At 35.6% G+C, this 22,504-nt stretch overlaps 1 protein-coding gene across 1 annotated transcript in view; it reads right to left on the bottom strand.

The window, feature by feature from the left end:
* The window catches only part of EYS (eyes shut homolog), a gene marked incomplete at both ends in the record, with an annotated part of 1,444,019 nt that overhangs the window by 1,373,755 nt on the left and 47,760 nt on the right, over positions 1 to 22,504 (bottom strand).

Below are 22,504 nucleotides of genomic sequence, written 5' to 3'. Positions count from 1 at the left end.
AGAATTGCTGAGGTGCATGGTACATTTTTGTATCAATTTTTAAGAAATTACCAGATTATTTTGCAAAGTGACTGTACCATTTTAAATTCATACCAGCAATGCATATAATATCCTGTTTCTCTACACATTTTTGCTAACATTTGATATGTCTATTGTAGAGGGCTGCCTGGGAAGGCACAAGGGCATTTCTTTAAATTGTTGTCAGCTGAGCCTGAGGCGACTGGCAGAGCCACATCTTGGTTACGCCCTCCCCAAGAAGGTGGAGGGGTGTTAATCAGTACTGACTTTTTACCTTTGTCCAGGTGCCTGGGAGCGGGCTTTGATATGTAAATCTAGGCATACTGAGGAATACTGAGGCCTACTCAAGAATGCAAATAAGCTCCTTTAATCCTAAATTTTGGTGATACTTCCTGGTATCTGGGGGTATAAAATAAATGTGCTGCATGGGCTCCGGGGTCCCTGCCTCTCCATCAGAGAGGATGGCGTCCCACCTGGCTCCCAGCTTTGCTTCTATTTCTGCCTCTTGTCTCTTTCTTTCTTTTATTTCTTAATCCCCAGCTCCTCCACTCAAGAACCGGACCTGTTCCTTTTCCATGCTGGATGCGGAAGAGAGAGAACACCCCACAGTCTATCTTCTTTTTTATAATGTTGTAGTGGGTGTGAAATAGTACTTCCTGTGGTTTCAATATGCATTTCCATAAGACTAACAATTCCAAGTATCTTCTCATATGTTCATGGTACATTTGTACAACCTCTTTAATAAAATGTCTGTCCAAATGTTAGGCTATTTTAAATTGTGTTGTTTTTTTATGTATTTATTTACTATTGAGTAGTGAGTATTCTTTGTATATTCTGAATATAATTCCCTATGATATATGTGGCCTGAAAACATTTTCTCCTTGTCTTGCTTTGCCTTGCCTTTTCTAGTCTTTTTCTCAGTTGGTGACTTTTGGATAGAAGTTTTCATTTAATTGCAAATTACCAATGGACTTCATTTTATTAAGTTCAATTTGTAACATTTCTTTCATATAGCTTTATCATGCTTTTGGTGTATATCAAAAAAAGCTGTGACAAACAATGGTCATAAAGATTTTCTTTTATATTAGAAATTTTATGATTTAAGCTCATATTTATATCTCTAATGTGTTAGATAAGGATATGTTATTTCCTATGCACATATATGTGAATGTTTGAAATTATATATATTCTAGAGGCCTGGTTCATGAAAATTCATGCACTGGAGCGGGGTCCCTCAGCCCGGCCTGGCCCTCTCACAGTCAGGAGCCCTCAGGGGTGGGAGGTGACCCATCGATCAGGGGAAGGCAACGCCCCATCACACCTCTGCTGCTGCCACTGCCAGCAGCGCAAGCCTTAGCCGGCCTTGGTTACCTGAGCCTCGGGCAGCCCTGAACAGCTGGGCAACAGACATCTGAGGCTTGCCTGTGCCTTGGACCAGCCCTGGGCGGCTGGGGGACTGAGGGGACTGGGCGACGCCATCTTGTGGCTGTGGGAGCCGCCATCTTTGAGGGTGTGGCAGTCAGTTAGTATATTCCCTCCTTATTGGCTGTGGGCGCCGCCATCTTGGAGGGTGTGGCAATCAATTAGCATATTCCCTCCTTATTGGCTATGGGTGCCACCATCTTTGAGGGTGGGGCAGTCAATTAGCATAGTCCCTCTTTATTAGATAGGATAAATTTCTTTACATGTTGATATACAACTGTCCCAACAAAATGTTTTGAAAATACTCTTTTTCATCCATTTAATTTCCTCTTTCACTATTGTGAAAATCTACTGACCAACCTATCCAATATACCTATCTATATGCAATAATACATTGTCTGGATAAATGGAACTTGTTATTACATTTGAGGTTCGGAAGCCATCTCACTGTTTTCCTTTTTTCTTTGCAGTTCCATATAAAGTCTTGCATGCATTTGTGAATTTCTATACAAAAGCCAGGAGGAATATCAATAGGGATTTCAATGAATCAATAAATAAAATTAGAAAGAATTACCATGTTAATAGTATGGAGTTCTAATCAATGAATATGCAATATCTCCCCATTTGTTTAGATATTTTTTTCATGTCTCTCAGTAATCTTTTGTAGTTGTCAGTTAAAGTTTTGCATTTAATGAATTAAACTGATACCTAAGCATTTTCTCGATTTGATACTATTGTAAGGGATATTATTTTCTTTACTTTTGAAATTTTGTTGCTCAGATATAGAAATATAATTACCTTTTTGTATATTACCATGTATCATGCAAGTTTTGTAAACTCAATTATTACTCCAAAGTTCTTTTTTTGGATTCCTTCAGATTTTCTACATATGAGATTATGGCACTTGTTAATAAAGATGGTTTTACTTCCCCTTCTTCAGTCAGTATTTTCTTATACCTTTTGTTCCCCGCTAGCAAACTGTCTGGAACATTCTGAATAATGTTTACTAGACATAGTGAAAGTGGCTATCATGATCTTTTTCTCATTCTTAGGTGTAAATCTTTCAGCCTGACATCACTTGTGTGATGTTAACAGGACAATTGCCAGAGATGCTTTTGATCAGGTTGAGAGTTTTGTTCTCTTTATAATCTCTATAGAGCTTTATAATAAACTAGAGGCCCGATGCACAAAATTCGTGTAAGGGGCTCGGCCCTCACAGCCTCTCACAGCCTCAGCCGGCCTTTGCAGCTGCCTCGGGTTCAGCCCCGGCTTCATCGGATGATCCGGAAGGATGTCCAGATGGTCGTCCTGCTGTTTGGTCTAATTAGCATATTATTTTTTGATTATATAGGATGTGTGTTGGATTTTGTCAAATGTTTTTTCTGCATCTAGTAAGATCATTTAGTTTTGTCCTTCATGCTAATAATACGGTCTATTATATTAATTAATTTTGAGATGTTAAAGCAATCTTGCATTCTTGTAAAAAAAAATCCCACTTTGTCATAGTACAAAATATTTTACATGTTATTTAATTTGGTGGGCTCATATTTTGAAGTTTTAAAATGTTTATTCATAAGCAATATTGTGTTTTAGTTTTCTTATCTTGTATCTTGGTTTTGGTATAAGGATATAGTGGCTTCATAAAATGTGTCATCTTCTATATTTTTATGAAGTTTATAGAGATTTATACTAATCCTTTAAATATTTGGTAGTTCTGTGTAGATTTTCTATTTCTTCTGGAGACAGTTTAGTACCTTGCACCTTTCTAAAAATTTGTCTAGTTCAGTTAAGTGGTCTAATTTGTTGGCATATGTTTTTTATAGTTTTTTCCATATAATCCTTTTTATTTATGAATGGTCATTAATGATATTCTCACTTTAAATCGTGGCTTTGTTAATTTGTGTCTTCTTTTGTTTTTCTCTTGGTCAGTCCAACTAAAGATATGTAAATTTTGTTTTTCTCAAATACAAGACCTTGTTTCATCAAATTTTCTCCTCAGTTTTAACGATTTTTGCTCTAATCTTACCATTTCCTTTCCTGGGCGTTCAGTTTGCTCTTCTTTTTCTAGTCATTTAAGATAAAAACGTAGGATATTGATTTGAGAACTTTTTCTTTTTTTAATGTAGGAATTTAGAACTACAAATTACACATCCTTCTAAGCATTGATTTAGCTACATTTCATAAATTTTGATATGTTGTGTGTATATGTATTTAGTTGCCATCTCTTCTTTAACTCAGATTATTTTAGAAATTGATTTAGTTTCCAAATATTTGAAGGTTTCTCAAAAATGTTCTTTTAATATCCAATTTAATTCCATTAGAAATAGAGAGCATATATTGTGCAATTTTAATTTATTTAGATCTATTGTGACTCGTTTTACAGCCATGGTTATTTGTTTATATACTGTCTATCATTGGAGTTGAGTAAGTGCATGTTTGGCTCTTGATGCAATGCGAAGGTGAGTGCCTCCTTAACGCTGTGCCCTGGCAAAGTCACTTGCCTCTCTCTAGTCCCCACCTTAATCCTGTGAATAGAATAAAGTAGTGATATTGGGCCCAAGTCTGGAGTTTTACTGCAGTTTTTATAAAAGGTGGATCCACATGTTTCATTGAAAGGTTGAGAGGCATTAGTCAGATTGCGTTCAACATGTTCTCATTAGGCACACCAAAGTGACTCTAAAATACACCTGCAGTAGTGACCTGGCTACTCTCGTCATGTCTGTTAACTCCTGAGTTTCAAAAGGAAAATGTGCTCTTTGAGTTATCAGTAGCCTAAGCAGGGATTTAGACAATTTGTATGTATGTGCTGGGGAGAACTGAATGGGGAAATATCTGACTTCTTGCTAAAAATGACAACTTGTCCTCCAGAATTTTTTTTAAAGTCTTTGTATCCAAGTTCATAAACTTGTCAACCAATTCACTATTTAACCCTAAGCTCACAAGTATACATGTTTATTGGGGAAAAAGACATTATGTAAAACTCATTCATTGTTATGTGAATAGAAGCATCAAGAAAATTTAGCAACAAAGAATTCAATTAATTGGCAATAGCATACAAGCCAAAACAAGCCCCACTTAAAAGATATGCTGTTAATTGAAGTTTGAATTGTGTGCTAAATTCTAAACCATAAAGACACAAAGGCAGCATAAAATGTTGAGTGACTGCATCATTGGCATTATTGTATTAAAATAATTCAACCTCTAATTTTAGGGTATTAGTACATGAATAACTATTTTGATCACACAAAGAAGAATGGATGTATGTTTCTCAATGTTGTGATGTACTAGCATAATATCTTATTAGATCATTAAATATAGAGAATGACATTCAATTATATTAAAGAAAAATGTCAGTAAGAAATTGTTAGAATAATCCTACTTTATTTGTATGTAATGCTTGACATTTCTATAGCACTTACATCTACACTTTTTTATAAAATCTTTAAGGCAAACCTTGAAACTATAAAAGGCAATTATTATCCAGTTTTATATTTGTATGTTCTTTAAAGTAAGAAGCTAGTTTTACTAGAGGTTAAGTGACTTGAAACATATCACACAGTTGGTTAATTAATGCCAGGTTAATAATAAAAATTTGTGCATCCCACATAATCCTGTTATAACTCCATACTCTTTTCATTTCATCATATGCCCACAATATTAATTCTGTAAAAAAGGTAGAAGACTAAAATGTAATTTTATTGTTAGCATAAGTACAATATTCCTACTCTAGGATAAACCAGTATGTGATCCTGCATCATATGAAGAAAATAAAAAAGACACAAATAAATAATATATTGCTTTGGCTTCTACAAATAAACAAACATTCTCCCAATGTAGAAATATATAAAAATATACCTTTGTGGATATTTTCATGGCATTTTCCAAAGTATTCCATAGAACAAAAAGTAAAATGTGCATTTTTTTAGCATTTATTTAGAAATAACTCACATATAGTTGCAAAGATAGTATTATGAGATTCTAGGTACAGTTACACCTTATAAAACCATAATATAATATCAAAACTAGGAAATCAATATTAGTACAATATGTGGATATAGTTCTTTGCCATTTTATCATATGTTTAGATTCAGGTAAGCACTACCTCTATTAAAATAGAGAACTATTCCATCATCATAAAGATTTCCTTCTCCCATTATATTTTTATTCATCTCTTCTCCCCTATCATTTTTATACACTAGCAACCATTATTTTCTTCTCCATTATTATTATTATTATTATTATTACTTATGATGCCCTTGAAAAAAAATCTAAGTTCTCATGGACTTTTACTCTGAGAAATTAAAAGGAAACTTGGTGCAAAGTAGCATGGGACAGGGGCACAGAATCAAAATGACCAGAAATGATACATCAAATAGAGAAGGAGGAGGCAACAACCGGATAGCTAGCTGTTACTTCTCTAGTGACAAACAGATTGGATTTGGGAAACTGCAGCAGAGACAGTCAAGCTCACCTCCTTTTCCAAAGTCTACCTGAGCTTCCTTTATATGCCATACGTGTTACATGTTCTAGTTAATGGCGTCTTAGTAGAAATTCTGGGTGTCTAGTGAGGCAAAGCCTCTTAGTGCTAATACCCATTCTTCCATCTCTTACTCTTTCTTGCCCTGGATGCCTGGAAATCATAGGTTCTACTTAGTTTATGTGAAATATTCCAGCAGACTGGATTCTTGAGTCATTACTTGGAAAAAATCTATAATGCAGTTATACCAGACGTTTGATGACAGTTGTGTAAGAAAAACATTGAGTTACACTGAACTAATTAGCAATTAGGTTTAGCAAGGGAGATTTAAATAGCCATTGCTAGTGATGTTTCTAAAGAGTGGTGGGAATAAACATTTATTTGCATGGGGCCAAGAGGGAATGAGAAAAATGTGTGGCTGTTCAAAGTATAGTCCCTGAACCACAAGCATCAAGGTATCATTGACATCTCATTAGATATGCAGAATTTCAAACCCCACTCCAGACTTACTGCAGGAGAACAATTTTAACAAGATTCCCAATGATTTCTATAAAATTGTAGTTTGTGAAGCACTGATCTAAATATCTCTTTTAAGTTTTATTTTACAAAGATCAACAATGTGAAGTAACAACTAAGGAGGTTTCTAGAGGTTGTCAGAGTATGTTTGTGAACAAGTGGGATGAATTGATCAAGGAGGGAAAAGTGATAATCTAGGCAAGAAAAAAGATAGTTTACAGTGGTTCTCAACCTTTCTAATGCCACGACCCTTTAATACAGTTCCTCATGTTGTGGTGACCCCAACCATAAAATTATTTTCGTTGCTACTTCATAACTGTAATTTTTGCTGCTGTTATGAATCATAATGTAAATATCTGTGTTTTCCCATGGTCTTAGGCAACCCTGCTAGCAGTTCTCAACCTGTGGGTCGCGACCTGTGGGTAGGGAGACCATCGGAAAACACAGATATTTACATTACAATTCATAACAGCAGCAAAATTACAGTTATGAAGTAGCAACGAAAATAATTTTATGGTTGGGGGTCACCACAACATGAGGAACTGTATTAAAGGGTCGCGGCATTAGAAAGGTTGAGAACCACTCTAGGATAATGTTGCATAGGTGAGAGAAAAGGAGATGATCCTGTCCACAGGTAGAGGGATTAGCTGCAGCTAGGAGGAATCAATACAAGAGAGAAGACTGAGCTATATGGGTATAGGTCAGTGGTATGCAGGCAGTTCTCCTGCTGCATTTGTATTGAAATGGGAAAGACAAAAACTCAATTGGAGTGTGATGAAAGGGGTGGAGGTTTGAGAAAAGATAGGTATGAAATGGTTGTCAAGAGTATTGAAAAAATAATGTAAAAATTATAAGAAGTTACTAAGATTTCAGGTCAATTTCTAGGATTTTTAAAATTAGTTAACTGCATTTAATATGAGACCAGGAAGCAAAAAAAAAAAAAAAAAAAAAAAAAATCAGGTGTTTATGCACAGGTGTGGAATATGTAGAGACACATATAAAAGGGTTGGAATTTTACAGAAAGGGAATATAATGGAGAGAGGCAGTGATAAGAAAGTTGAGGGCATGGGAAAGTAGCAAAATGATGGACCATATACTTTGATTGCATAAGACTGAAATGATGTCATAAGGAGTTAAGAAACAGTAAAAATCTGATAGAGCCTCAAAGTATTTGGTTCTATAAAAAGTAAGGAATTAATATCATTTGTAATCCTAGAAGTAATGAGAAATGTAGAGAAGGGTTGTAGTCCTGGAGTAGAATGCTTTAAAATAATGGTGATATTGCTCTTATCAGTACAGTACCATTTTTTATAGTGAGGGAATGTATGACATAAGTCAATAAGTAGCCATTTTTAAGAAGGTGTTCATGATGAAATAACAGTTTTCCAGGTATAAGTAATGTAATATAAGCCCACATAGTTCAGTTTTTTTTTTCTGTAATGCCAGTGCCTAACTTAAAGTTTGATGATGAGGCAGCATCTTCTGAATACACACATTGCCAGCCACACAAGTAGTTAAAGAAGCAGGCCACCTCTCCCTCTTACTGATGCTCTTTTGTTTTTGAGATCTTGTAAGATTTTGATAAGGGACCATTTTGGCCACTTGTTTTTCATTTCCCCAGGCTTTAAATTCCTGTTTTATTGTTTTAAATTCACCAATAAAGAGTGAGCCCAAGAATCTACTCCCAGCTCCAATAGAAGCAAAATCCCATGCTGCTCTCTCTCACTACCTGAGGCCTGGCCCCTGTGTGCTGTGTAATTTCCAGATCTTGGAAGTAATAAATACTTGCTTTTACAAAGATTCCTTATGGCTATCACTAGAGGCCATCTTTTAATCATAGTAACATCAAGGGCAGTCCAACCACAACACTGGTTATTGATAGGTTGAGACCTGCACAACACAAGCAAATATTTTTTATATCAAAAAAGAAATAAAAGTATTGCACGCACACAACCATACACAAATAACATTCAAATAATTTAAACTAAGATATTTAAGCAGAAATCCTATTAAAGCATCTAAGTAAATTTTACTTTAATGAAAATCATAATGGGACTTCTATAAAACAAACTGGCTTTGCTATCCTAACGAGGTGCATATATCTTTAAAATATCACAGTAAATGAAAGATCACTTTAGACTGCTATGTTTTATTATAATTTCAGTACATTCTTCTTTTGGTCAATCCTTTAATGATGTATCAATAATTTCTAAAACAATTCTGTATAAAATAATGCACTGCAGTTAGTCAAACATTTTATTCACGTGACTTCATTTTAGTTTACTTTCACGTAAAATGAAGCTATTGCACTCGAAGGATAAGCAACACAAAGACATTGCCACATAAGAGAGTAATTTGCCTTTCATTCCTATGGGAAGAGAAGAAATGGTTGCTAGAAGCTTTGCTCAAGGACTGGAAAAGTGAAATAAGCAGCAAACACTGGAAAATTAAAGAAAGACAACTAACTGTGACTAATGTTTGATTAAAGTTTTAAGACTTTGTCAAAATGAAAAATTGCTTCAAAATATAAAAAAGATATTTGATGCAATATTTAATATGCACCTATATTAAAAGTGATTGTATTTCAGAAAAAAAGGAAGTGACTATTTGGAGTTATTTACTTTATATACACCTTAACAAATGCCATTTTAGAACACATTCTCATGTTATTCAATTTCAACCACACATGGTTAGACATTGTAACAGTTAAAAATCTTGACTTCATTAAGTTCCTAATGTGCGGCTCTCAGGACTCTGCTCCTTTACTCAAATTAGCAGGATCGAGCCCACAGCCTATTGTAAGGAGATGAATACCTAATATTCTCCTTTACAGCAGGAAATAACACTTTTTAAAAAATATATTTTTTTATTGATTTCATAGAGGAAGGGAAACTGAAAGAGGGATAGAAACATCAATGATGAGAGAGAATCATTGATTGGCTGTCCCCTACATGTCTCCTACTGGGGACTAAGCCCACAACCTGGGTATGTGCCCTGACCAGGAATCAAACTGTGACCTCCTGGCTCATAGGTTGACACTCAACCACTGAGCCACACCAGCCGGGCAAATAGTAATTATTTTAGACTTTGTGGGTCACAGGGTCTCTTGAACTACTCAGCTCTATTACTGCTTCATGCAGCTGACTATATGTAAACGCATGGGAATGGCATCTTAGTTTGCTTTATTTCTATGATTAAAAACAGAAGACAGTTCTTTAAAATACTTTATCAGTATTAACCTAGCAATTTTATGAATTATATATTGTCATTATGCCCATGGATATAGTTTGAATGTTTGTGTCTCCCCAAGATTCCCATGTTGAAATCCTGTCTGCAAAATGATGCTATTAGGAGGCAAGGGCTTATGAGAGGTAATTAGAATTGGAGGGGCTATGAAGCTAGAGACCTCATAAATGGGATTAGTATCCTCATAAAAGTCATGAGAGAGTTTGCTTCCTCTCTCTGCCCTTTAACATAAAGAGACATATAAAGAGGATACCATATGTGGATACAAGAAAAGGGTCTTCCCCAGAACTTGATCATGCTGGCACCGTGATTTCATACTTCCAGTCTACAGAACTGTGAGAAATAAATTAATGTTGTTTATAAACCACCCAGTCTACGTTATTTTTGTTATGGCAGCCCACACTGATTAAGACATTCATTATGGGCTAGTAACTTAGGCACATGGAGGATAGTTTAAGAAATACACCATTCTTAAATCATTCATTAGAAACTTTGAGGAATATCTGTAAGAAGCACAAAACGCAAGATTGGATTTAGGGAAGTACCTAAAGACATTTGCATTATGCATAGAACCAAAAAAAGCACAAAAGAGTAAGTGAATATGGCCACTAAAATAAATCCATTCACATACCCAAACTCTAAGCAGCAGAAGTCAAAAATCAAGAAAGTTAGGTTAGGGTATGGAAAGAAATATGTGGTGCAATCCAAATCAGTCTTTAAAGGTGTACTGAAAAGAAGGACATAGTGCATATCCTAATGTACAATTTTAGGTTAGGATTCATGAGGTTAAGTTCTGTCCATCAACCAAAGTTTTCATTAATAAATGCAAGATCTTCTAATAGAGAAAATAAATTTTCAATTAGAGAACTAATTTTGAACATCAGCAGCAAACTGGTATGAAGAAAACAAGTGAGGAGGAGATCTGCCCTTAATACTAATAATGATGCCATTATAATATCCTGGTTATTATTAACAGGAAAGGAGTAAAGGGAAGACTAGATAATACAGGCATGCCATTTATACAGCTTTGCCAGGAGGCTGCAGTTAACACTCTCCAGGTCTATTCCCCACAAATCACTGGGTGAAGAGACTGGACAATAGACCAGGTCTGCGTGACATGGGAAGGTGCTTACCTGTCAGTCATACCTGGGAACTGGGCATTGGCCAAAGTAGAGGAGTAGACGTGGCTACTGCAAGCTCTGGAAGAGTTGATATTTAATCTTCTGAACATAGGAGGCTCCTCTCTTGCCTCTTTCTTGCTGCTTGCCCCAATCCCTGGCTTGTGGGGCTCCCATGCTCTGCACTCATCCATGTGGCCCACAGCCATGAGAACTCCACAGAATGGACTAATGGGCTATGATTAGCCTAATGCTGTACAGAACTCAATCCCACCATGGAACAGACACTCTGGACACTGGCCCTCCTTTTGGCTCTGCTGAACCTCTAACTACATTTTTTTTCAGGACTGGTTTAAGGACAGTGGGACTTTGGAACCTGAGAAATGTAATTCCACACCAATAAAAACAATTCATTCTTTCATGTGAGTCTTAGAAAATTCATATTCAAAGATACAGTAGGAACCCCACTCCCACTAGTGTCGGGGAAATTGGACCCACTAATTTCTCCAGCAACAATAGTACCTGCTTCCTGGTAACAATTTGTATACCTCCAATTAGGTAGTGAAGCAAAGCTTCTTTATATTTAATTTCATCATCATGTTTTATCAAAGCCTTAAAATTTGAACAGGGATCTGCCTAATCTCTGGCTAAAAGCACCTCAATGATCAATACCAGACACACTGTTTTCTCAGTCTTACTGAGATTATATCACACATATGAAAAGAGTATTTCAAAAGAAAAGTTGAAAATAGGGCAGTCACTAGTGTCTGTAGCAGAGATAGGGTAGAAATCTACAATTTATGGTTTAATAAATGAAAACATGGAGATGTTTCATTAACAAAAAACCTTTATTACTTTGATCATATTTATCAAAAAGTGAAAGAATATTTCTACTTGACACTAAGAAAATTAAAATGGTGATATATATGTATGTACAGTATATATGTATATATTTGATTATATGTATTGAAATGTAGTTAAATACATATGCCAGTAAAAATTTAAAACTGAAAAGCATGTACCAAATTATTCCAAATAAATATAGAATGGCTGAATATGCCAGTACATAAAATAAAATTTGTCAAGAAAATAATCAGAACTATATTTAAAAAGTACAAGGAGCCTGAATTATTTGAATCTTTAAAATATGTGAAACATGTAAAATTGTATTCATTGTGTTTCAGAATAGCCCTATTCAACAGAAATACATGTCACATGCAATTTTTTTTTAAATATATTTTATTGATTTTTTACAGAGAGGAAGGAAGAGGGATAGAGAGTTAGAACCATCGATTAGAGAGAAACATCGATCAGCTGCCTCTTGCACGCCCCCTACTGGGGATGTGCCCGCAACCAAGGTACATGCCCTTGACCGGAATTGAACCCGGGACCCTTGAGTCCGCAAGCTGACGCTCTATCCACTGAGCCAAACCGGTTTTGGCTGTCACATGCAATTTTAAATTTTCTAGTAGCCACAGTTAAAAAACAAAGGAAGTGGAATTAATTTTAATAATACATTTAATTTATCCCAATAGATTAAAAATAAAATTATTTTAAACATTATTATAAAAGATTACTAACATCACATATTACACATTATACTGTTTTTAAAAACCAAAGTGGGGAAGTGTATACATTGAACTGATAGCACGCCTCAATTTGAAATAGCCAAATTCCAAGTGCTCAACAACCGTAAGTGGCTAGCGGTTCTCTACCACTGAACAGGAAAAGGTACATCTTCCAGTCGCATCTCACAAAGCTACTCAAAATTTGATAGCAAATACCTTACTAAGCATACATCACATTCCAGTCTCATGACTAAGGATAGAAGAAGTTTAAATAAAATATGAGCAATTAATTTTAAATTTATTAACCAATGTCTCCACAATAAATTCAATAATTTTTAAAATTTTACTAAGATTGATAAGTTGTAATAAAAACAACCAAATAGATGAGTGAATAAAAAAGCTGTGGTGCATTTACAGAGTGGAATACTATATGACTGTAATGAAAAAGGCAATCTTACCTTCTGCAATAACATGGATGGACCTGGAGATTAATATGCTAAGTGAAATAAACCAGTGAGAGAAAGAAAAATACCATATGATCTTGTGTATATATAGAATCTAATGAACAAAATAAACGGATGAAGAAATAGGAAACAGGGGTATGGATACATGCATCAGACTGACAGCTGTTGGTGGGGATTAGATGAAAGAAGGTGAAGGGATCAGGCAAAGAACATATATGCATCACCCACAGACACAGACAACAGTGTGGTGATGGCCAGAGGGAAGAGGAGGTGGGGACTGGGTGGAGAAAGGGAAAATGGGGATATCTGTAATAGTGTCAACAATAAAAGTAAAGGGGAAAAAAAGACTAACTTCAGTTCATTCTAAAAATACTTAGAAAATTTATGAATTATAATCTCACATCAAAGAAAGGATTATGCAGTTGAATGGTTTTAAGAATGGTCCTAAGCCCTATCTCATACCTTATAAAAAGTCATTATTCAGTCACATTGTATTATTTAAAGGTGTAGTGTAAACCAATAAAAATTTTAGAAATAAGATTTCTTAAACGTGATGAAAGTCATTAAAGTTTCATTAAAAATAAGAACATCTTATTCAAAGAGACCATTCAGAAAATACAGAGTACATTGGGAGCGAGGAGCTCCTACAAATTAGTAAAACATATGTAAATTACATATATGATATATAAGAACATGTTATACAACACTATATATAAAATGCTCAGTAAACATTGAGTCTTATTAGTAAACGTAGGTATAAAAATTAAACCAAAATTAAATGCTGCCTTATACTTGCCAGAGTGGCTGAAATAAAAATAGGTGATAGGCAGAGAGGGATGTGTATATAGAGTAAAGGTAAGTTTTATACATTGCTAATAGGAGTGTAAATTACATTCCCTTTGGAAACAATGTGTTATTATTTACCAACATTTAATGGATATATAAATCATGACTATAAAGTCCATATATGTATATAAACATTTATTTGTTTACATAAATGCATATATGTATGTATTATCCTCAAAAAGAAGCATAAGATACAAATACAGAAAAGCTTATAGAAGCATCATTCATAATAGGCACAAACTGGAAATTGCTTAAACTTTGTTCATCATCATTAGAATAATTATATAATTTTGATATTTTTATACTATAAAAAATCCCACAACCATGTGTTTAGCTAAAGCTAAAATGAACAATAATATAGATGAGACTCGCAAACATAACATAAACTCTAAAAATATAGACAGAATAGAGAACATACTATAAAATCACATTCATATACTATGCAAGTGAAGGAAAACAAAACAATTATAAAAATTCAGGACAGTGTTTATCTTTGGGAGGAAGGGATGGGAGATAATTACAGGGAAAGAGTTAGGAAGAGGATTTCTGGAATGCTGGCAATATCTTGATCAATGTTTCATTTATGTGGGATTTTCTTTGTGAAAACTTTGTATTCAAAAAGTTAAATGTAATTCAAAAGTATGAGTGATTAAATCCATGCACAAAATTAAAAGACACATAACTGTTAAAAATAACTTCTATTATATATGACAGGAGTAAGTTCTTCCTTGTTTCTAGGTTTTGCTTATGTCATTGGAAATCATGCTACCTCAGAGTCACTGGAGGGCTTATTAAAACAGATAGCTGGAACTCGTTTCTAAAGCTCATGATTCACTGGGTCTGCTTTTGGTACCAAATATTGAGAATTTTTATTTTCAACAATTCCCTGGTGATGTTTACGCTGTTGGTGTGGGGCCACAGGTTATAAACCACTGACATTTTCTATTCTCTTAGAAAAGTACTTTCCTCCATCCTTGCAGTCGTCTGACTAACTCACTCTTACATTTATTCCAGTTCCAGCAAGGCTGCATAATAGAAGGTTTCCCTGATCCAAAACACAATTATTAACCTTAGAGGACCCTCTTCTGTACTTCCTATTTCCCTTAGAAATTTATCTATGTGTTTTATCTCTGTCTAGGCTTCTAATTTATCCACTGTATCTGGCATTCTTAGAGTTTATTTTATCCTTTAGAATGTTTGTTTTAATTATGTATGTTGAATATATTAAAAAATCCCATCAAGTTCTCAATTTCTGAATGGTTTGACATGTTTTCTTTTCGGTTCCTATGATTCTTGTCTTTAGTTCTCCCTATCCTAAAGCCAAATTTAACCCCAGCTTTCTTAGCGACCCCTCACTTTCCTTTTATATCCCCAATGTGATGGATTTAGGATAAAACTTGTGTCCCAACAGCCTCCTGCTTCACTAACTCAGCCAAAGACCACAAAGGTGTTCTATTCTGTATGTGACGCTTGTACTGGCCTTCCTCCTGGTGGGTGCACCTTTCCTCTCACTAAGCTGCCAGAGGATTAACAATCCGTTGCCCTCCTTTCTTGATGCCTTTACCAATTTTCCTTCTATTTTCTTCATCCCTTTTCCTCATCTAAACTTGCTCTTAAGACATTTCTGATGGTCTGTGAATTATCTCATTATTTTCTGTACTCTAGTTTTGCTTTCCACAAAAACACTTTCAATGGAAATAAATCTCTCTCTTATGTTTTCACCCTCTGCTTTTAGAAACATCACTTCCTTTACCAAATCCTTTCTCCTCTCCTTTCTGGGCCACCAAACTTTGTTTTTAATACACAATAATAAATACATGCAATTATCCTCTTGTTCTTAAAATAGTTTTCCATGTTTAATAGTTTGTGGTTTAGATTTGATCAAATCCATATCTTTTTAAAAGATTTTTTATTTACATTTAGAGAGAAAGAGAGAGAGAGAGAGAGAGAGAGAGAGAGAGAGAGAGAGAGAGAGAGATTGATGTGAGAGCACAACACTGATTGGCTGTCTCCTGCTTGCCCCCTACTGGGGACTGAGCCCTGACCTGGAATGGAACCTGCAACTTTTCAGTGCACCTGATGACGCCCAGCCAACTGAGCCACACCAGTCAGGGCCAAATCTACATCTTTCCATCAATCAGTACAGAAATACACTTTTTAAAGAAGAAGTTTTGGGAATTCATATCTTAAATTTATAAAAGTTTTGAAATTTTGTTTCTTTCTATCACAGACATATTCAAGTACACTAGTATTCAGATGATATATTATCTATTAATTTAGGCATGTATATGTAATGCATCCCTCACCTCTGTCTGAGATGGTAGAAATATGTCTTCAATTACCCTCACATGTAGAAGCTATTATTAATAAAAGCAGGGAAGATTTTTCTGCCTTTCAAAATTCAAATGCATATAAACCGTTACTCTACCTTTTCCAGTCAAATGAAATTCATGCCACGGAGGTTAATCATAAATTTAAAGAACAGGTTGCTTTTCTTTTTCTTTTTTTTTTTTTTTTGGTATCTTGTATCTAAGATAGTTATTCTAGACATTTATAACCAATGAAAATTGAATGGGTAATGTAATTAAACATGTAATTCAATTATGAAACTCTCCTTTGACCAATAGTCTTAGTCCTTTGCAAAGCCTCTACTTGCATAAATGCATATTTGATTACAAGGTAACGTTGAATGCTGTGGTTAGTTATTCTTTCAAAAGGATAGGAAAACATTATTTTTTATTATGAATAATGACTGAAAGTGATACAATAAAAAACCTTGAATTGAAAATTAATCTGCCCCATATATATTCTCAGTGAGAAAATTTTATATAATTAATTTTAGGCTAAACTAATTTAGCTTATTAAGTTTGAAATATGAATTAAAGAAGAGTAGAAAAACTAAATAAAATAAAAGGTATGAAATATTTTAAATTGCCAAAATTTAATTATGGAAGTTACTGGGCTCTGACATTTATACTGACCAGCTCTTATAAGACATATCTTTGCCCTTATTTATATTTTAAAATAGTCTGATTTATTATTTTGAATGTTTGTTTTTACATTTTCTTTTCTCCCCCAATTTCTGCTAGATTTCTCAAATATAAATTGTATACTACTTTTTTTGATGTTATGGAGGGTGGTGAGGTGATAATTCTAACTTTATGTTTATATTTAAAACACATACATATATATTTTTTCAAGCTTTGAATATTTTATTTTTTAAAATTCTTTATTGTTTGAAGTATTACATATAGTATTGCATATGTCTCCTTTTCCTCCCATTGACCTCTCTCCAGCCACCCCTCCAGCCCCCAGCACATGCCCTTACCCCCTAGTGTGTGTGTCCATTGCTTATGCTTATAAAATATATTTTTAATTTACTTTTACTTTAAATATTCCTTTCTTAACTCGTTTGGCTCCACTTAAATTTTTGTTAGCCACTAAGTCAGCTTTCCTTTTTAGGTATGATTTCACAATATTTTCTCTACATTGTATTTTATAAAAATCATATCTATTTAACTTATTGGATCAAAATGTTTATCCTATTTGAAATTTCTCTCTTTCTCTAGGTATTTTTTCCACATTAATGTCTCTTCTTTACTCCTGTAAGTGAAAATTGTAGTTGTTCTTTTGTAATCAAACTTCTCAGAGGATCCATGCTATTATAGAGTTTCTATTTCTTACAACTGCATGGGTATCTATAATCATTTTTAAATAAAAAAAGATTAATTAAATATTCTCACACTGCTTATAGCATTTTACTAAAAATGCATAATGAACAAATCTATAAGAGTCTAGCAGCAAAGAAAACTACTAATTTAATTGAACACAACAGGATATTAATGAAACAAAATCTTATAGGATCATCTTATTCAATGCTGGAAAAACATTTAATAAAATTTCACATGCTCTGACTCTAATCACCAGAAGATTCCAAATTATAGAGACATTTCTAAACCTGATACTGGATATTTACTAATAATCAACAATACATCATTTTGAATGGTGAAGCATTATATACAGTTTCTTTTCAAATCAGGAACACGAGAAGGAAGACTGCAATCAATGCATCTCTCTTCAATGTTGTACTAAAGGACTCAAGCAGAACAATGTGATGATAAAAAAAGAAAAAGAGAACAAGAGAACAAATGATGTTATGATGGTCTGTTCAGTCCTTCCCAACACTTTTCATCTCAGGATACACAGAAATTGCTAAAGGAATCAGATCAATATCTTGCCAAAATTGTAACCCATTTGTGACACAGCAGTGTTCTACCATTGTCTGTTTCATGCTTCCCAGCACTTTTCATCTCAGGGTATACATAGAAATTGCTAAAGGAATAGGATCAATATCCTACTACAATTGTAACCCATTTTCATTTTTGACACAGCAGTGTTCCACTACAAATGGTTGGGAGACCCTGTTCTATATAGTATATCCATGTAGTAAAACACAATCTTTTGGGGAAAAAAAGTGTTCATCAAGTTTGCTGGATAAAATATCAACACATGAAGCAGAAATTCCTTATATAAATTTGGCAAATAATTCAAAAAATATTTTCAAACAATTGAAAAGCAATATAGTGATAATTATAAATCTTTCTTACAAAATAAAAAATAAAGAAATGTAGAAGTAGAGAGGGATATGTTTAATATTGACAGAAAGTATTCTCCTAAATATAATCTACAAATACAATCTCCTAAATATAATCTACAAATTTAATAAAATTCTATTTAAATACCTACAACTTGATTTTCAATGGCAGAGCAAGAATAGCCAAGAAAGCTTTGTATTAAGCAAAAATGGAGACAGATCTTATCAGCTATTTAGAGATGTAAACTTTATATATCTAAAGTAATTAAGAAATTATGGTATTTTGATGTAAGATTGATTAAAGATCAATGGAAGACTAGAAAGCCTAAGTAATCTTGAAATAAGGGTGAGAATACAGTTCCATTTGTCTTTTAAGCAATTTTTCAGATCTGCATATTAGTCTAGGCCAGGGGCAAACTTTTTGACTCGAGGGCCACAATGGGTTCTTAAACTGGACCGGAGGGTCGGAACAAAAGCATGGATGGAGTGTTTGTGTGAACTAATATAAATTCAAAGTAAAGGAGAGGAGGGGAGAGCAAGAGAACCCTCCGCTCTTTCGGCTCCGCGGGCCGGATAGAACAGCCGAACGGGCAGGATCCGGCCCGCGGGCTGTAGTTTGCCCATGGCTGGTCTAGGCTGATGTCTCCCAAACATTCCTCAGTACAATAGGAGTGTTCTATGGATATAGGTTCCCAAGATAAAATGTGATTAAAATGTTTCCTAGATTCAATAACATACCCTATCTTGGAGATTTACAACACATGCTAGTATATAAACAACCTGGAAGTCCTTAAGTAAAAGAAACCTTTTGACTTTTATTCAATACATTTTCTAAACTTTTCAGGAAATGAACATTCCCCCCATTGAGAATACCTATAAATATAAATAAATATATATATTCCAGAGAATAGAGTTTGAGAAATATGATATAGAAGATAGCCATTCTTAGATGTCTTTTACTTTATGGCTCACATGTAATTTTCTCTACTCTCAAATGAGCCTTTCCCAATTCTCCTAAAACCCTCATGGAGCTGATACATGAAGCTAAAAGCTCTGATTTATTAACAACTAGAGGCCCGGTGCATGAAATTCGTGCATGGGGGTGTGTGTCCATCAGCCCAGCCTGCACCACAACAATCTGGGACCCCTCAAGGGATATCCGACTCCCAGGTAGGATCAGGCCTAAACAGGCAGTTGGACATCCCTCTCACAATCCAGGACTGCTGGCTCCCAACTGCTCGCTTGCCTGCCTTCCTGATTGCCCCTAACCGCTTCTGCCTGCTAGCCTGATAACCCCATAACCACTCCCCTGCCAGACTGATTGATGCCTAACTGCTCCCCTGCCAGACTGATTGACTCTAACTGCCCTCCCCTGCAGGCCTGATCCCCCCCAACTGCTCTCCCTTGCAGGCCTGGGTCCCCCCCAACTGCCCTTCCCTGCAGGCCTGGTCGCCCCCAACTTCCCTCCTCTGCCAGCCCGGTCACGCCTAACTGCCCTCTCCTGTAGGCTTGATCACCCCCAACTGCCCTCCCTTGCAAGCCTGGTCCCTCCCAACTGCCCTCCCCTGCTGGCCTGATCGCCCACAACTGCCCTCCCTTGCAGACTTGGTCCCTCCCAAATGCCCTCCCCTGCTGGCCATCTTGTGTGGCCATCTTGTGTCCACATGGGGGCAGTCATCTTTGACCACATGGGGGCAGCCATCTTGTGTGTTGGAGTGACGGTCAATTTGCATATTACTCTTTTATTAGATAGGTTAGAGGCTTGGTGAACAGTTAGGGGCCAGCTAGTTTGCCCTGGAGGGTGTCCCGGATCAGGGTGGGGGTTCCGTTGGGGTGTGGGGTGGCCTGAGTGAGGGGCCTGTGGTGGTTTGCAGGATGGCCACGCCCCCCTGTAACCCAAGTGGAGGCCCTGGGATCTGGGATTTATTTATCTTCTATAATTGAAACTTTGTAGCCTTAAGCGGAGGCCAAGGCAGGCCAGAGCTGCAGAAACTTGGCTTCCTCCATCGCCAGGGGCAACTCAAGCTGCCTGCTCTCTCCAGCTCCATGGCTATGTCATTTTTGTTGGGATTTATTTATCTTCTATAATTGATACTTTGTAGCCTTAAGCAGAGGCCAAGGCAGGCCAGGGCAGGCGGAAAGCTTGGCTTCCTCCATTGCCGGGTAAACCCAAGCCTCCCGCTCTCTCTGTGGCCACAGCCATCTTGGTTGGGTTAATTTGCATACCCACTCCTGATTGGCTGGTGGACGTGGCTTGTGGGTGTAGTGGAGGTGTGATCAATTTGCATATTACTCTTTTATTAGATAGGATATGTACTTGTGCACTGGAAGCACTTATATCTTTTAAAAATTATTCAAAAGGTTTAATGATATTATTTTCTACTAGTGGCCCAGTGCACAAATTCGTTCACAGTGAAAGGAAATTAATTGAAGAAATATTTTAATATCGCAATTTGCCCTTTCTCTATGATAGAAGTGTCAACCAAATTCACGATCGACAATGACAAATCAAAACACACACATGCGATTGGCGCCAGCCAGAGCTTTATATGTATCACACATGCGCGAGTCAACTTAGACTTTTATAGATATAGAACTTGCATAATTAGACCTACTTTCTGATTTAGCTAAACATTTTCCCAGCCCAGTGAAGTACCCCAACTTCTCTTTCAGGTAATTGTCAGCAACACAGCAGTAAATGTCAACATGAAGCAGATTATTATTGTAGATCACATAGGGAGAACAAAGGGTAAAATATTTCATTGCAGCAGTATTTGACTATATTCTGCACAGTGAGAAAACCTGAAGTCATTTTCAAGGACTACCATTTCTTTCTTCTTTTAAGTTGGGTCAACTTTCCAAGCTTCCTACATCTCCGTTTTCTGGCTAATGAAAAGAAAATCAGATTCCACTGAGTCTCTCCTCTACCTACTCCAGGATCTGTGAGGATCAAATGAGAGGAGGCACAGGAAAACGCTTCACAGACATTTAGTTAAAGTGTGAAATGTTTCCACCTAGCTGTAAAGCAAGTCATATTCCTGGGATGAAGTAACTGCAAGGAGGCTAATCGTCGCTAGGGAAAGGAAGCCAAGTGTAGCTACGTGACATCATTACCCAACACCCACAGTGACCATTTCAAGGCTGGGCTGGACTGTGAGCCGCATTTTCCGCCATGAGGTCTCTGCAGCATCAGCTGCTATTTGGTGGGCTGTTGCTCCAGGGTGGTGGCAGGGCCTGTGTCCCACTTGGGGGAAGCCAAGTGTTGCTTTGTGGGCACCAGGTCCACGGTGCTGTTTCATGTCACAGTAACTCCTGCATTGAGCCTCTGCCCCCTGGTGGTCAGTGTGCATCACAGCGACCAGTCATTATGCCATTCGGTTGATTTGCATATTAGGGTTTTATTATATAGGATTCCTTGCTTCACCAGGAAGATAGATAACTGTATAATGGACAATTCTTTTTCACCTATGTAGCTCCAAAATATATAAAGTGTTTAACATATTCTATGAATTAAATACATGCTTTTAAAATAATGGTAATATTAATTGATTAACTTAATAATTAATAAGTTATTTATATTTCATTTTTTGAGCCTAGGAGCAGTATGAAAGGTGTCCTTTGCTGATCACATTTTTGCCTCATGCTATTTTTATTTGTATTTGTGAGTGTCAATGTTTAATACTCACATAGCATAATATTAGCTTTTATAAGATTCATTCATTGTTCGCTATTCTTTAGCATATATATTTTTAATGTATTATCACATTCAACATTTATATTTGTGTAAAAAACTTTTAATTTTTAACATTTTCACTCTATATTTTGACACTATATGTATTTGTTACTGATCTTTTTTATGTACGGAAGTCCATGAAGAGATTTCTTCAAATTACTAAAATTCTTATTTGGAAATATACTATGAAAGTACCCTATTTTAAAAATCATGAATACAGTGCAATGAAATAAAAAAGAAAAACTAAAGTAATTTAGTCCTTCAACGGTTCTGTGTTGGCAGATCATAACTGTGTAAATTGTGGCATGCTTTACATATTTTGAAAAATTACATTGCTATTATAATGCATAATATTCTGAGGAGAACTGTGGTTTTTTTTCCCCTTAAGACTATTAAAACATGATGTCTGTGAAATAGTAAAGTAAGCAAAATACATACATTCATACATATGTAGAATGCTAAAACTGGAAGGAACTAAATGTGCATCTAGCCCAAATTATCT

This window comes from Plecotus auritus (assembly GCF_963455305.1).
Source record: "Plecotus auritus genome assembly, chromosome: 4".
NCBI classification, from domain to species: domain Eukaryota; kingdom Metazoa; phylum Chordata; class Mammalia; order Chiroptera; family Vespertilionidae; genus Plecotus; species Plecotus auritus.
This window is presented reverse-complemented; position numbering and strand designations above follow the sequence as displayed.